Below are 14,590 nucleotides of genomic sequence, written 5' to 3'. Positions count from 1 at the left end.
AGGTCATGATCTTAGGCTTGTGAGATCAAGCCTCGAATAGGGCTCCACACTCAGCACAGAGTCTTCTTGAGATTCTCTCTCTCCCTCTCCCTCTGCCCCTCCTGCTCATGCGCTCTCTCTCTCTCAAATAAGTAAATAAATTCAGCAGAATTTGCAATAATCCCCAGAAAAATCTGTTGTCTCACCTCTGCAAAGGAAGACCCTCAAGTCTCTGGGAAGGACCCCACTGGCCACAAAGTCTACCAGAGAATCAGCCCTAAGATGTAGCAGGTGAGTTACCAGTTGGTGGGGCCTGCACTGCAGAAGCACGAGACGAGATACCTACGACGGGCCGGGGGGGTCTCCCCTGTTGTCCAGGGAAAGCATAGATATCTAAGAAAAGGGAGCAGGCCAGAAATCAGGAAGCTCAGGTGATGGCTCTGGTTGGTATGCAGCCTTCTCAGGATGCTTCTCATGATTCATTTTCCTGTTCATCCCAGAAAGAACCAGAGTAGCCTCAGAAGGTGGGCTGCAGGCACCTCAAGGGGTGGTCCCGGTGCCTGTGCCAGCATTTTGAATGACCATCTAGAAAGCAGGCAGGACTTATCCCAAACTCAGAGAGGAAGAAACTTGTCAGAAGCCAATTCACTCTGAATTAGTTAATACCTGAAGTGAGTTTAGCAATTTGGCAGCAGCTAGCATTATGTGGAGCTTCCGAACCTGCCATTCTCTCTTCACAGGTTCTATTAAGACATCCAGTTATGGAGTTGGTTATGGAGCTTTGTTGGGGGCTGTTGGTTTCTCGTATATGACTGCTCTTTTGCAGGGGTGCGGAGTGGGGTGGGGCTTAGGGACAGGGGTTGTCAGCACGACATGGGGTGGGACTATCAGAGACTGCAACAGTACATCATACCTGAGAGGGAGCATGGAAAACCACTGTGACAAAAGCAACAAAAAACACAGAGATACACCACAGGGAATTGGTAAGTGGCTGACACCTAACTGCAAGATTGGATTAACTCCAAAAAGCACAAGTTGCATATCATGTGCATCACAGGCTGGAAATGCTAGAAAAGCAGCCTCAAATGATGACTGATGAAATGTGGTAAATAAATGCCCCACTCCCTGACTCCAGCTGGAAGAGTCCATACTGGCTGTAGAGTTCCCCAGGGGCATAAAATCCAGTTGCCCATGGGTCTGTGTATAACACCCCTTTGCTTGGCTGCCTCTCTTTCCCCTTCCTCAAAGAGTGTTTCTTGGCATTACTTCCCAAATACACCCCTGCTTCCATAATCCTCATCTCAGAGAAGACCCACCTAGGAACACTTGCTCAATTGAATTGTTCATATTTCATTGAGATGTAAGCCAAGGTCTGAACACAGATTTGCTGAGAAATCTACCCTATTCCACACTGTGTGGGCTGAAGGGACATGCAGCATTAACAGAAGACAAACTCTAGGAGGACAGCAAGTGAGAACCGTGGTTGGAGGTGTGGAGAAAAGTTGGTGTCACTGAGACAGAAAGGGTGAGTGTGGAGGAGCTGTTTTTTCCTGCCATGTCTGCAGCACGTCTTAAAATGAGAACATGTGCCCTCTCCCTCATCTTCTCCATTTTCTTCAACCCCCATCTACTGATTCAGGAAAATGTCCTGAGCACATGGCTAGCTCTTGCTGGCTCTCTTCTGGATCCAGCCTGTCCACAGGCCTCAGGAGTTTCCATACTCCAGACTTCTCTGTCCCTTAAAGTTTACCCTTTCCTCTGTGGAATCCAACTGCCCTGGCCGTGATGGGGTCCTATGTTCAGTTCAGATGAGGAAGACTATGAAGTCCATGTCACCCTGGCATCTGAGCCCCATCTTCCCAGGACTAGAATGAGCCCTGTGGACTCCTATACTTAGTTCTCAACTGGCTCAGGATCCAGAGGGCAGATGACATGAATAAGTGGCACTTTAAAATACCAACATCCCCAGATATGTTACTCGCATGAAGGAACAGTGGGAAGAGAACACTTGCCCTTGTTTTGCTGGCAGAAGGAGTGTTTCACTGCTTCATTTTGTGGGCAGAAGGTCAGATGGCCGACCTGGGAACAAACTGGCAGCAGCAGGTGGCAGGAGCCACACAGCCCTACTCCAGCTACAAACATCTGGCTTCATTCTGATTCATTTAATGAATTAGTTCTCTTCACCTCCTCAAACCAGCTGCTCTGGAAAGCAGATTAGTGGCAGAGAAAAGAGAGCCATTCATGTCCTTAGCCAAGTCACTTCACCAGTCAGGGCCACAAAGAACTGCCCTCTTTTCTCCAGTCTTCCCAAGTCTCACGTTGCTCCATCTCCTTGAGCAAATATGTTTTCCTCTGCCAACCAAGTCTTTGCCTCCCCCCTGGTCCTGCACTGCAGTCAGGCCCCAAGGTGTCTCACACCCAAACCCATCTTCAGCAATTCGGAATCCTAATTCCTCTTCCAGCTTTAGGACTCCATGGTTCTGTGTGCCCACAATCCCCCACACATAGAACTTCCTAACACTTCAATTCCCCCAGCCTGGGAATCACTGCCTCACCCTACCTGGAAGTTGTGTAGCTAACTGTAAATAATTCCCTGAAAATCCACTGTAGAGCTGAAACCCTCAAGACTCCATGAAAGACTCCACTGGCCACCAAGTCCACTGAAGAAGAGACCCTAGGAGGCAGCAAGGTAAGGTACCATGTGGTGGGTCTTACACTGCAAATGATGGAGAGCTATGCACTGTATCACCCAGGCATGGGACAGAAAGGCAGAGGTAAGGTAGAGGCAAGCTTGTGCTCCCTAAGGGGACTCTCCTCCCTCTGGACTTATTGAAATTCATTTCTATGAGAATAGGAGGGTAGGGAGAGGATGTTCTATCACGGTGAGATCATGTGAAACAGCTATTTCCAAGCCCCAGGCACTGGCCTACATAACTCAGGGAGGCTGATTTGTGTTAGCACCAAGGCACCTATATAGTCATGGGGAGTTCACTGTAATAGGATTTGACCAGAAGGATGTTATCCCTCCTCCTGGGACTCTCATTCTCTATAACCTGACACTCCAGGAAGGCTACCAGGCTTTTCACTGAGACAGACCATGAGGGGGGGCCTAAACAAGAGCAGAAAGATCATAATCACTACAACAAAGAAAAGACAAAAACCAACTGCCCCACCTCTGTGAAATAGGCACAGTTCAAATTCAACACAGCAGATAATTTGCCTCCAAAGTAAACATCTCAAGTATCATCTTGAGATGTTTGACAGTGATGTCCACCTGGCCTGGGATCTTTGACTCTTCTGCTACCCTTTCCACCAGCAGGGAGGAGGGAACTGAAACTCAGTACTATACTTACAATGCCATTTTCTGCCTCAAGTGTAGTTATTTGGGCTCATATCTCACCTCTGCCTAGGGGTGAGAACTCTGGGCTGAGAGTGAGGAACTGGGTTTGGTCTTAGCACTGAAAGGCTACAGATCAAGGGGAAATCTTTTACCTATTCTAAATCCCACTTCCCCACTTCAGAAAATAGATGGATAAACCAAAAAATCTCTAAAGTCCTTCCATCTCCTAAAATATCTTTACTTTTATTCAATTTAAAGATGCACAATGGTTTCATTGCGTGTATAGGCCATATTCAGGAAGGGGGTAAAAGAGGCAGATGGTTGAGAATAACACCTTTTCAAGACACCATTAAAAAGTAATTTATATTTCAAGACTCCCATTCTGTCTTCTTGGAAAGCCTGAAAGAAATTCCTTCCTTTATCCGGTTGCCAGACAACCTTTCTTTGAGGCTTTCATTTCTCTTTTTTCTTTAAAAAGAAATATAAATCTAGCTTTGGATACCTGGTTAGGAGTGAAAGCTGACTTCAGGTGTCCCTCAGCAAGAACATGAATTACAGTCGCCTACCAGTAGTGTGGCTAAAATTGAAAGAATTTAAGGGAAATGCTTTAAGGCAGATGATGAAACTAAAAATGGCTAGTAGACACTGGAGGATAGGAAAAGCTATAGAAAGATTGATAATTAAATAGTGTACTGTATTTAGTGACTCTCTACTTTGCAAAAATGTCTTCCCAAGTAGTATTTTGTCTTCATGTTAGCCTTTTGAGGAAAAAGGGCAGATAGTCCCTTTTTAATTGGTGAGCACTTACACCCAAAAGAATAAATGACTTGCCTTAATTTTCCTATATGACTAATGGCAGAGCCCAGGCTTTCTGCCTCTAGCTTGGTGCTTGACTTCCGGGTGAGAATCTACAGAAGACAAAGGTTATTTACATCAATCAGCTTCCATGAGACCAGCAGCCAAAAAGGGCCAGGACAGAAAAAGACAAGAAAATAACAAGCTGGTCAGGCAGTGAAACTCTAGGCAGGAAAATCCAGGGTTACTTTTGGAGGCAGCAAGAAAAATCATACTTCTTATTTCAAGTCCCACCCAGCCCTTGTGAGAACATTGTCTGCTGGGTGACCAGGGCACTCCACTTGTCAGGAGTCAACACAGTGTTTTAGGAGAAAACAGAAAGAATCTCAACTGTTAAGATCCTAAAATTAGGGTACAGTTGGCTCTGTTGTTTCAGGTTCCTAGCACTATCTTACTAGTCTGCAGAAATAAAGACCATTTGTAATATTGTAATGTATTCGTTTATTTGTTCACTTTCCTATTAGACTATAAACCCTTTGAAGGCACAGGCTGATGAATCATTCAGTGAAGTTTAAATTGGCAGGGAGAAATCACATCCATTTAATCTGTAAGGTTATATATGCTTGATATATTCGGCCAAGAATGCTGGAAGCTTAAAAGCACTGAAATGAAAGTCATGAGGTAGTGGTCTTAATATCACATACCTACTAGAGTTAAGAGATTCATTCTTTCACTTTGTTGTGGCAACTAAAATCATGGTGAAAAATTCTCAACAGACTTTCTTTGCCAAGACGAACTGTCAAAATCAATTGCCAAATTTGTTTACCATAAGATTAAGAGTGGAGACGTTAGAAAGAGGTCAGAGTCATATCATTGTATTATTATAATAACCAGTATTATTCCTAGATGGTATTGCTATTGTGTAAATTCCTTTTAAATATATAGTCTATCTCTGTATTTTAAGTAAACAAATTACCAAATTTATTGGTACCAAGAACTTTAAGGAAATGTTATGTAACTCACAATAAAAGATAGATAAGAGGAGATGAACCAGAATATTAAACCACTTTCAAGGTGCCTTTGGTGGCTCAGTCAGTTAAGTGTCCAACTCTTGATCTCAGCTAAGATCTCCATCTCAGGGTCATGAGTTCAAGCCTCACATTGGGCTCCAAATGGGGCATGGCATCTACTTAAAAAATGAAAAAAGTTAAACCACTTACTTTCAAGGATTTAAGTAGTACTGATGCCTTAAAACATAGTTCATGAGTTGTGCTTCACACAAACTTTAAAAATGGGAAAATAAGGGGCACCTCAGTGGCTCAGTCGGATAAGCATCCAACTCTTGATTTCAGTTCAGGTCACAATCTCAGGGTCATGAGATTGTGAGATCAAGCCCTGCAAGAGACTCCTTCTCCTTCTGCCCCTCCCCCTGCTTGCACATGCACACACACTTTCTCACTCTGTCTAAAATAAATAAATAAAACTTTTTTAAAAAGGGAAAATATTGTATAAAGACAAATAATTATACAATTAATGGTATTACACATAAAAAGTCAGAAAAAAATAATGAAAGAATGCCACCAGGAGCAGCAGGGCAGCCACCCAGAGCAGAAGCAGAGGAAGCCATTGCTAGCAGTTTCCTATGATGCCTAGAGCACCTGAGGGGCTAGGTGTCATGAGGCTGCCTAAGCCTAATCGTTTCATACCTGGGATTTGCATCACTATTCAAGGATGTATGCAAACAGTTCATGCCTTTGATAGGAAATATTCCTGGGTACCCATAAACCTTTTGGTTCCACATCCAGAGGTAGAAGTGAGGTGAGATGAGAGGGTAGGAAGTAATGGCAAGTATCCAGATTTTTCTGAACAATAGTCTTGCTCCCAGGTACCCAGTGGGCTAGGCAGTCCATTTTCCTGCCATTTCTTTTTCCTCATATTCTCCAGTGTCTATATAACCTCTGGTCCATGGTTTGTACTTCACATGCATTTTTTCCCTTACTACCATCATTGTCTCTTAGCTGAGTTTCCATCTAAACACTTCTTTTCTCCCATTCTAACTGCACAAATAGAGCTTTGAAGACCTTCATTGACTTGAATGTTGACCCTGCTAATAGTGGCTTAATTCAGGTCTGCAAGCATTGATTCCATCTCTTTTTCTATTATGCCACATAACTCCTCTCCTAAAAATCCACAGTGGTTCTGTGTGGCTTAGCAAATCAAATTGAGATGTTTCTTTTCCTCAGTCTTCTTACCCAAATGCCTCTTATATCCCCATCTTTTTCTCCACATTCACAGAAGACTCTTTATTAATCAAGCAGACCCACTGGGCATCTCCAAAGCCTTCTCAAAAGCCCTTGGCCAGACTTTAAAATATTCTCCTGCCTCCTTCTACAAATTCATGTCTCTTTTCCTTCCTTGAAAACCCGTATCAGACCTCACCTCTTCCAGGAAGCCCACCTAAACTAATACCACTTCCCTCCATTCCACTCTGACTACTCCTCAGCATTTCAGCAGTGCATATATTCTCTTCATGGTTTGTATTGGCTGACACATAGTGGGCCCCAAATAAAAACATGTTGAATAGATTCTATTGATTCAGCCTCTGAGCCATCTCTCATCTGTGTCCCTTCCTCCCTATTCGCACTGTCACAGCCCCATATATAGCTCTCATCATTGTCCCTATGAACCATCAAAATAGTCTCCTAAGAGCTTCCTTTCCCTCACCTCCTCCCTTTATTCAGACTCCACAGTGCCACCTAAGTGAGCTTTCTGAAAGCAATCTGGTCACATATATTCTTCATGGTTTCCCAAAGCTGTTGGGATAAAGTCAAAAGATCTTACCATCACTTTCAAGGCTCTTCATAATCAAGTCCCAAATAATTCCTCTGGTCTCCATTACTTTCCACTATTGATATGTCCATGTTTGAGGTAACCCTTTAACACAGGGTATGCCTTGTCATTGCTACTCCTTTTGCTAGAAGCATCCTTCCCTCTTCTGTACCTGATAAACTTTTGCTTATGTTTTGGAGCCTATCACAGATGTCACCACCACAGCTTGATGGCTGGCCAACCCAACCTTGGGATCTGCTCTCTTCCAGATCACCATCAGTTTAGTCTGGGAGTGGGGTAAGGAGGAGCAGGGCACACTGAGCATAGTGCATTGTAATTGCTAGTTTGTGAGCCTCTTGAAAGCAGGACCAAATGTTCCTATCTTTTGCATCCATAGCCCCATTAAAGTACTTAGCTCCTAGGATGTTCTTAGTATTGCTGAGTAAGTGAAAAAAGCATTTTGTTCACACCATGTTAATTTGCATTCACTTGGAACCATATACTTCTAGAGCTGAAAGGGATATTAGAAAATACCTTTTCTAACCTGCTCATTTTTCACACGAAGATATTTCAACCTATAAGGATTTATGTGACTTGCCCAAGATCAAAAAGAGGCAGTGAGAGGCATCAACCCTGCTCACCTGATCTATACCATCTTCTGTTTATTGTACATTTAAAGTCATGATGCCAAAAGACAGTAAGCGCCCCAACTGGAGGGGAAAGCATCTTCTTCCTTTGCATTTCAGGAGAGCTACATACCCTCATTTGAATTCAACAAATATGACTAAAAGACATTTACAGACCTGAAACTCTGCTTTGCCATTGTGTAATTACCCCCTTGATACCATCTGGAAGCACATTTTAGTGAGTCTATTCAGTTGGCTTCAAATTTTAAAAATTCTTCAGATCCAATGAAAATATTCAAAACCTCTCTTAGGACAATGTATATTAAAAGATTTAAGTAGGGATGTGTGGGTGGCTCAGTGGTTGAGCTTCTGCCTTTGGCTCAGGGTGTGATCCCGGAGTTCTGGGATCGAGTCCTACATCGGGCTCCCTGTGAGGAGGCTGCTTCTCCCTCTGCCTATATCTCTGCCTTCTCTCTGTGTCTCTCATAAATAAATAAATAAAATCTTTTTTTTTTGTTTTGTTTTATTTATTTATGATAGGCACACAGTGAGAGAGAGAGAGGCAGAGACACAGGCAGAGGGAGAAGCAGGCTCCATACACTGGGAGCCCGACGTGGGATTTGATCCCGGGTCTCCAGGATCGCGCCCTGGGCCAAAGGCAGGCGCTAAACCGCTGCGCCACCCAGGGAACCCTAAATAAATAAAATCTTAAAAAAATAAAAGATTTAAGTAAATAATTATGGATATGGGCTTCTGATACACAAGATCAAGTTACAAAGTTCCAAATTTATGCAATTAGTCTAGACAAACACCAATGTCCAGCTCTTTCATTCAGACTCTGTCTCACAAAATGACACCGATGACAATTTTCACTTCTCAGATGTGAAAAGTTGAAGAAAGACAATAGTGATGATCATAGTAATAACAGACACTTGGAAAAGCAAAGGAAATGACAGTGTCGGTGGGGAAAAAGGGGCACTCAGATTCTTCTATCTTTTCAATATTCTACTATACTCTAACAAAGAGAAATATTCCTCTGCAGAAAAAAATTAGATGAATTCATACTGTACTCTTTTCAGCTATGCAAGGCAATGTGCCCTCTAAATTCATCACTACCTCCTATCTGTTGACACTATCCATCATAAGTTTGTAGCCTCCTACAACAGAGCAAGCATCTTAAAAGGTTCCAAAAAATTTGTTCAAGTAAATACACAACAAAGATTTTTCAATCATTTGCCATAGAAAGGGAAAAGCCCACTTTAGAGAGATTTAGTAGCTTTTAACAGAACATCCATGCACTAATATATGCACAGCCTGTAAGCGAGGAGGTTATCTTTACGCTCCTACTAATACACTCCATTTCCACTCCTTTGTCCTACCTACAGTTAAAACAGGCTTCGGTAGTCACATTACTGTCATTCTGTGCTATCTCAAAGTTAAATCATAATGAGCTTTGAGATTGTTAGTTGTTTCTCTCTTGTTTCTGCAGAAATGCAGGCTCCTTTTCCATTTTGGAGGATCTAAGCCTCCAGGTTTCTATGATTGCCTCTCACGCCTTCTCTCTTCTTTTATTCTCTTCCCTTCTTTGGCTCAAAAAGCAAACTCATTACCAAACCAAATGCATAAGCCTCCCACACAGAATCTGGAGGAGAAAGACATCCCATTTAATTCAGAGAAGCCATTTCAGAGGCTAGCCGTGGTCCACAGCTTCACTGGCCTACAAGACTCGTCAATTATGACCTGACTAAACACAGGACTGTCTCTCTGAAGACTGCTCTGCCGTCTGAACAAAATCACCGACCTGGAAAAGCAGCAACCTTTCCCGTGGAGTACCCCAATCCCCAGCAGTTTACAATTTAAAAAGTAAAATGATTATAATAATGAACTCTTATATAAGCATTAATATGTGTCAGGTACTCATCAAAGCACTTAATGTGTATTATCTCATTGAATCCTCACAACCTGTGAGATAGATGCTCTCATTACCTTTGTTTTACAGCTGAGTAAAATGAGGCTCAGAAAAGTTAATAACTTGCCTGATGTCACCCAGCTAGTGGGTGGCAGATGCAGACTCAACTTTAAATGCTCTGGTTCTGAGTTTATGCTCTTTACCACTATGCTATGCTGCCTCGAATTAAAGGATAAATGTACCTATTAATAATATTCTTCTCACCAAAAGTGCCATAGAATCCATTTGGAAATCCAGAATTTTATCGTAGAGATAGTAAAAGTAATAAGAATAAGAAAGGTAACAAGGAAAAAAAAAAAAGAAAGGTAACAAGGAACATTTATCGAGGGCTTACTATGTGTCAAATACAGCTGTTATTATCACTTCTCATTTTCCACATAAGGAAACCCAGGTTAGGGACCTTGCCCTCAAACCACAAAGCTAGTAACTGTCAGGAATTGAACTCATGCACCCTGACTCTTAGATCATCTCGGTCTGTTACTCTGTCTTCCTTCCATGAATGTGAGGAACATGAGGTATGGAGGAGTATAGTATGTTATGCAATACAGTAACCGGATCTAATTATTTTCAGAGGTAGTCTTTGAAAAGCTCACACCAAACTGTAGGTTTTCTGGGTCTCAGCCTTATGCTTTTTGCTCACAGTGGCTACCCCTCCTATGTTCCTTATCAGTAAATGCCACCCCTCTGATCACAGAAGTCCAAGTTTGACACCTAAAATCATTCCAAGTTCCTCTGTGATGTTCAGCACCCTAGAGCCAATTGTCATTATGGCCCACTGCATCTGCCATCAAACCCTTCTGGAACCTATAACTCTTTTGCCTGCGGGATAAAGTCTACACTGCTTCACATAGCCACTTAAAGGTCTTTACCGTCTTATCTCAACTTTCTTTGCCAGTATCTGGCCACCACAACTGACTCTACCCAGTATGCATGCACACGCATGCGTGCACACACACACACACACACACACACACACAGAGTGCATTGCAATGTAGTCATGCTAAAGCTACATAAAAGCCATACTTCTTCACACCCATAGCTTTTGCAAACACTGTTCTCTTTGCAGGAATTACTCTTTCCCAATCTCTTCATTTTGTAAATTCCTATACAACCTTTAAAGCCTTCCTGTGTTTAGCCAGGCAGAGTTAGTCACTGTTTCCTTGGTAGTCCCATGTCATTTGTATAGTATTTATCATTCTATGTTCTCATTTCTTATCAAACTATAAATTCAAGGACTGCAAGAATTTTGTCCTAAATTACTTTGCAACACTTGTACCTAACACCATGCTTCTTCATACTAAAGACTAAGTAACTGAAAGTTGAATTAAACTAAACTTCTCTCACATAACAGCTGACCCTATTGGTCTAGCTCCTTGCTTCTCAAACTGGGATCTGACAGTAAGGCTCCATGTGACTAGTGTTTGAATAATATTTCAGAATGAACCTCCTTTCTATTTAGTGATTATTTACAATAATCTGGAACTATTTTTCCTCTCTCATCTAATGAATATAATGAAAGTCAACTCTACCACTCTTCTAAAACTTGTGAGAGTTCAGAAACATGAAAAATTTGCGGGCGGCTCGGTTGGCTCAGCAGTTTAGCGCTGCCTTCAGCCAGGGCGTGATCCTGGAGTCCCGGGATCAAGTTCCGTGTCGGGCTCCCAGCATGGAGCCTGCTTCTCCCTCTGCCTATGTCTCTGCCTCTCTCCTCTCTCTCTCCTCTCTCTCTCTCATGAATAAATAAATTAAATTTTAAAAAAATTTGCAACCAGGTATTATTTATTTAGGTGTGCCCAACATGGAGATACTATACTAAGGTAACTTTTGCCCTCTTGGTATAAAACAGAATAATCTATGAACAATCAGAATCATGTTGAGTAGGACAAAGAAAAAATGTAAAGTTCTTTTCACACTCCAAGTTCAAAGTTTAAATTGGTCTTGGAACTCCAACTAAATTAATACGTACATTTAAAAAAAGAATATATTTCCTTATCAGCTTACAGAAGATAAATAACAGGAGTTGATAGTGCCTCATATTTAGAGCTACTAAGACCTGCAAAATATTTTTCAATTAATTTTTCCTCCCAATTCTAGGTGGCAAGATGGTATAGCTCCTATTCAGTTTAAAAATGAAGAGAATAAACCACAGAAAGTTAAATGATTTGCTGAAATTACCCAAACTCCTACCTTCTGGGAGTAAAATAGTAGTAATTATTTATTAGGGCTTACTGCATGACAGACAAAATGCTAACCATTTATCTGAATTATCCCAATGTACTTTATCAGTACCATGAAGTAAGTGCTATCCTATTTCTTCAACTGTAATCTTTTTTTTTTTTTTACATTTTAACACCTCTAAAATGGGTGAATTTGTGGGCACCTGGGTAACTCAGTCAGGTAACCATTCAACTCTTGATCTTGGCTCAGGTCATGCTCTCAGGGTTGTAGGATCGAGCCTCATCGACTATGTTCAGCAAGAAGTCTGCTTGAGATCTTCTCCCTCTCCCTCTGCCCCTGTCCCAGTGTGCACACACTTGCACTTGCTCTCACTCACTTTCTTAAATAAATAAATAAATAGGCTGAATTTTACAATCACTGTTGTGTCATAGTTTAATTAGCAGCAATTTTTCTTCCTTAGTTGTACGAAAAAGAATGGTGGTATACTAAATCTAAGAAAATACAGTATCAGCCCCATTTCTACAGGAGAGGGAGCTTAGAGCTTATCCAAGGTCAAACAGCTAGTGAGTGGCAGGGCCAGAATTTGAAAGCTCACCCACTCACGTTCAACCAACCACAGCACCACCTCAACAGCTAGTCTACACACAGAATCCGACTTGCCAATGTGGTAATGGAAGCTCTACATTGGCCTTAGGAGGCAGCAGTCTCTTTGGTTGCCAGGGACACTAGGAAGAATGATGTATGATGAGTGAATGAAAAATCAAGTTTCCCCTTAACAAGGGGCCTTTGATTTCATTGGGGCTCTTGCAGTGATACAAAACATCTATCAGTAGGAAAGGCCTGTAGGAAATGCTCATTCTTCCTAGAGACTGGAGCTGGGTTGCAACACCTTCCAGGGGGTGCCATGCGGTCATCCCTCAGTTCTGCATCTCTCTCTTACAAAGGCAGCCAAGTGAGAACTCACCTCTGATTAGATCATCACCTACTGTGAACTTATTCTATTTCCTAACATAAGGCCTGATTTTCTTCTAAACTGTGAAAACCCTTCTAAGACCATAGTTAAGTTCCCATTATTGGTTGTATTTTAAAAAACAAATTTGGCAAGGCTTAAACTTGGCAATAACAAAATAGATATGTAGTTTTCATTAATGGGAATTAAAATAAAGTTGTATGCAGGAATTGGAATGTGTCAGCTGCTGAGAGAGAGAAGCAGTTGATTTGGACAGCAGTGTGACTAATTAGGTTTTCTTTTGTGAAAGAATTAGTTTGTATTGATTCATTTATGTCTGATGTAACTCAGTAGTCCTCCCCCTGCCTGGGGGAAGCCTGCCTAGACTAGTAAAGTGATAAGAAGCTGGCAGAGCAGCTTGGCTCTTTGGGGCTATGTGTACCTCTCAACCAAATCGAGTGTGCAGGGCCAGTGTGACCAGATCACCCTCATGGGTGTCAATTCCCTGAGGAGACACAGGCCAACCCTGTGAACTATCCCTGTTGGCTGGATATGGAAGCCCTAACACCAGGGTTGCCCTGAAAAATCACTAGAGAGAGCTCACACTCTGAGTTACAGAGCTTGCACTTTCCTGATTCAATAAACCAAACAAAATAGGGACCTGTCCTATTCCTCATGCAGGGAAAAGCTCACTCTCTCTCTGGATTCAGGCCTTTACTATCATTCCCATCTCAGGTGAAATCATCTTTCTAGTGAACCTGGCACTAGAGTTACTGGATCAACAACAAAAATAAACTAAAAAACATGTAGGCAAAGCCTCCAGGACAACTTTTAGCACAGATAGTACTTTTCAGAAGGGATGAATTTTACAAATGGTTTTGTAACCAATTAGCTATTAGTCAAGTGACTGAACTTCTCTGTGCCTGTGTTTCTTTATTTGTGACATTTCCTATATAAAATGACACTAGAGGGGATCCCTGGGTGGCTCAGTGGTTTCGCGCCGCCTTCAGCCCGGAGTGTGATCCTGGAGTCCCGGGATCGAGTCCCACATCAGGCTCCCTGCATTGATCCTGCTTATCCCTCTGCCTATGTCTGTCTGTCTGTCTGTCTGTCTCTCTCTCTCTCTCTCTCTCTCTGTCTCTCATGGATAAATAAATATTTTTTAAATGACACTAAATTTAGTAAATCTAGTAAATTTATCATCCCTAGAGTCCATACAGAGTCATTTTTCTCAAGAGACTAACAGTTTGCACCACGTTATCCACATTCTATTGCCCAGAAACCTCTGTCTTCAGTACACACCAATACCAATACATGGACAGCAGTCTGAATTTCTACAGCCATGAAGAGCATTTATTAAAAGAAAGAAGAAAGAAAGAAAGAAAGAAAGAAAGAAAGAAAGAAAGAAAGAAAGAAAGAAAGAAAGAAAGAAAGAAAGAAAGACTCAAGGAGATTAGGTAAAGTCATACATAAGTACTGGGAGTGGGATGCTAAATCAGGTTTGCCTCAATCCCAAACTCACCTCGTAGCCTAGAGGCTATGGACCTGGGAAAGAAGAGTTCCTGAAAGAGTGAATCTCCAGGAAAGAAGAATGGAAACTCTGGGCATCCCATGGAATTTGTAGAGAAACAAGGAGACTTTTAGAGAAACTACCAGAGACAGAAAATATAAACTTTTTAGTACCAAAGCAGGTGGTAGACCAGAGGCAGCTTAAGGAAGCTGTCCTTAGAATGGAAAGTCCAAAGAAGGCGAACTGTAGGCTGAAGTAACCAGAATGCCAGAGCATAGGGAAGTCTGTCAGTCCAGACTCAAGGAAGCACAAAAGGAAAAATTTCATGCCAACACTCAGTGAGGAGTCTTAGCACTCAAACAGAAAAGGCTTTGTCATGTTACTGACCAACTACCCTGCTCTTGGCAGTTGTAAT

Source organism: Nyctereutes procyonoides, unplaced genomic scaffold (assembly GCF_905146905.1).
Source record: "Nyctereutes procyonoides isolate TBG_1078 unplaced genomic scaffold, NYPRO_anot_genome, whole genome shotgun sequence".
In the NCBI taxonomy this organism is placed as follows: domain Eukaryota; kingdom Metazoa; phylum Chordata; class Mammalia; order Carnivora; family Canidae; genus Nyctereutes; species Nyctereutes procyonoides.
This window is presented reverse-complemented; position numbering follows the sequence as displayed.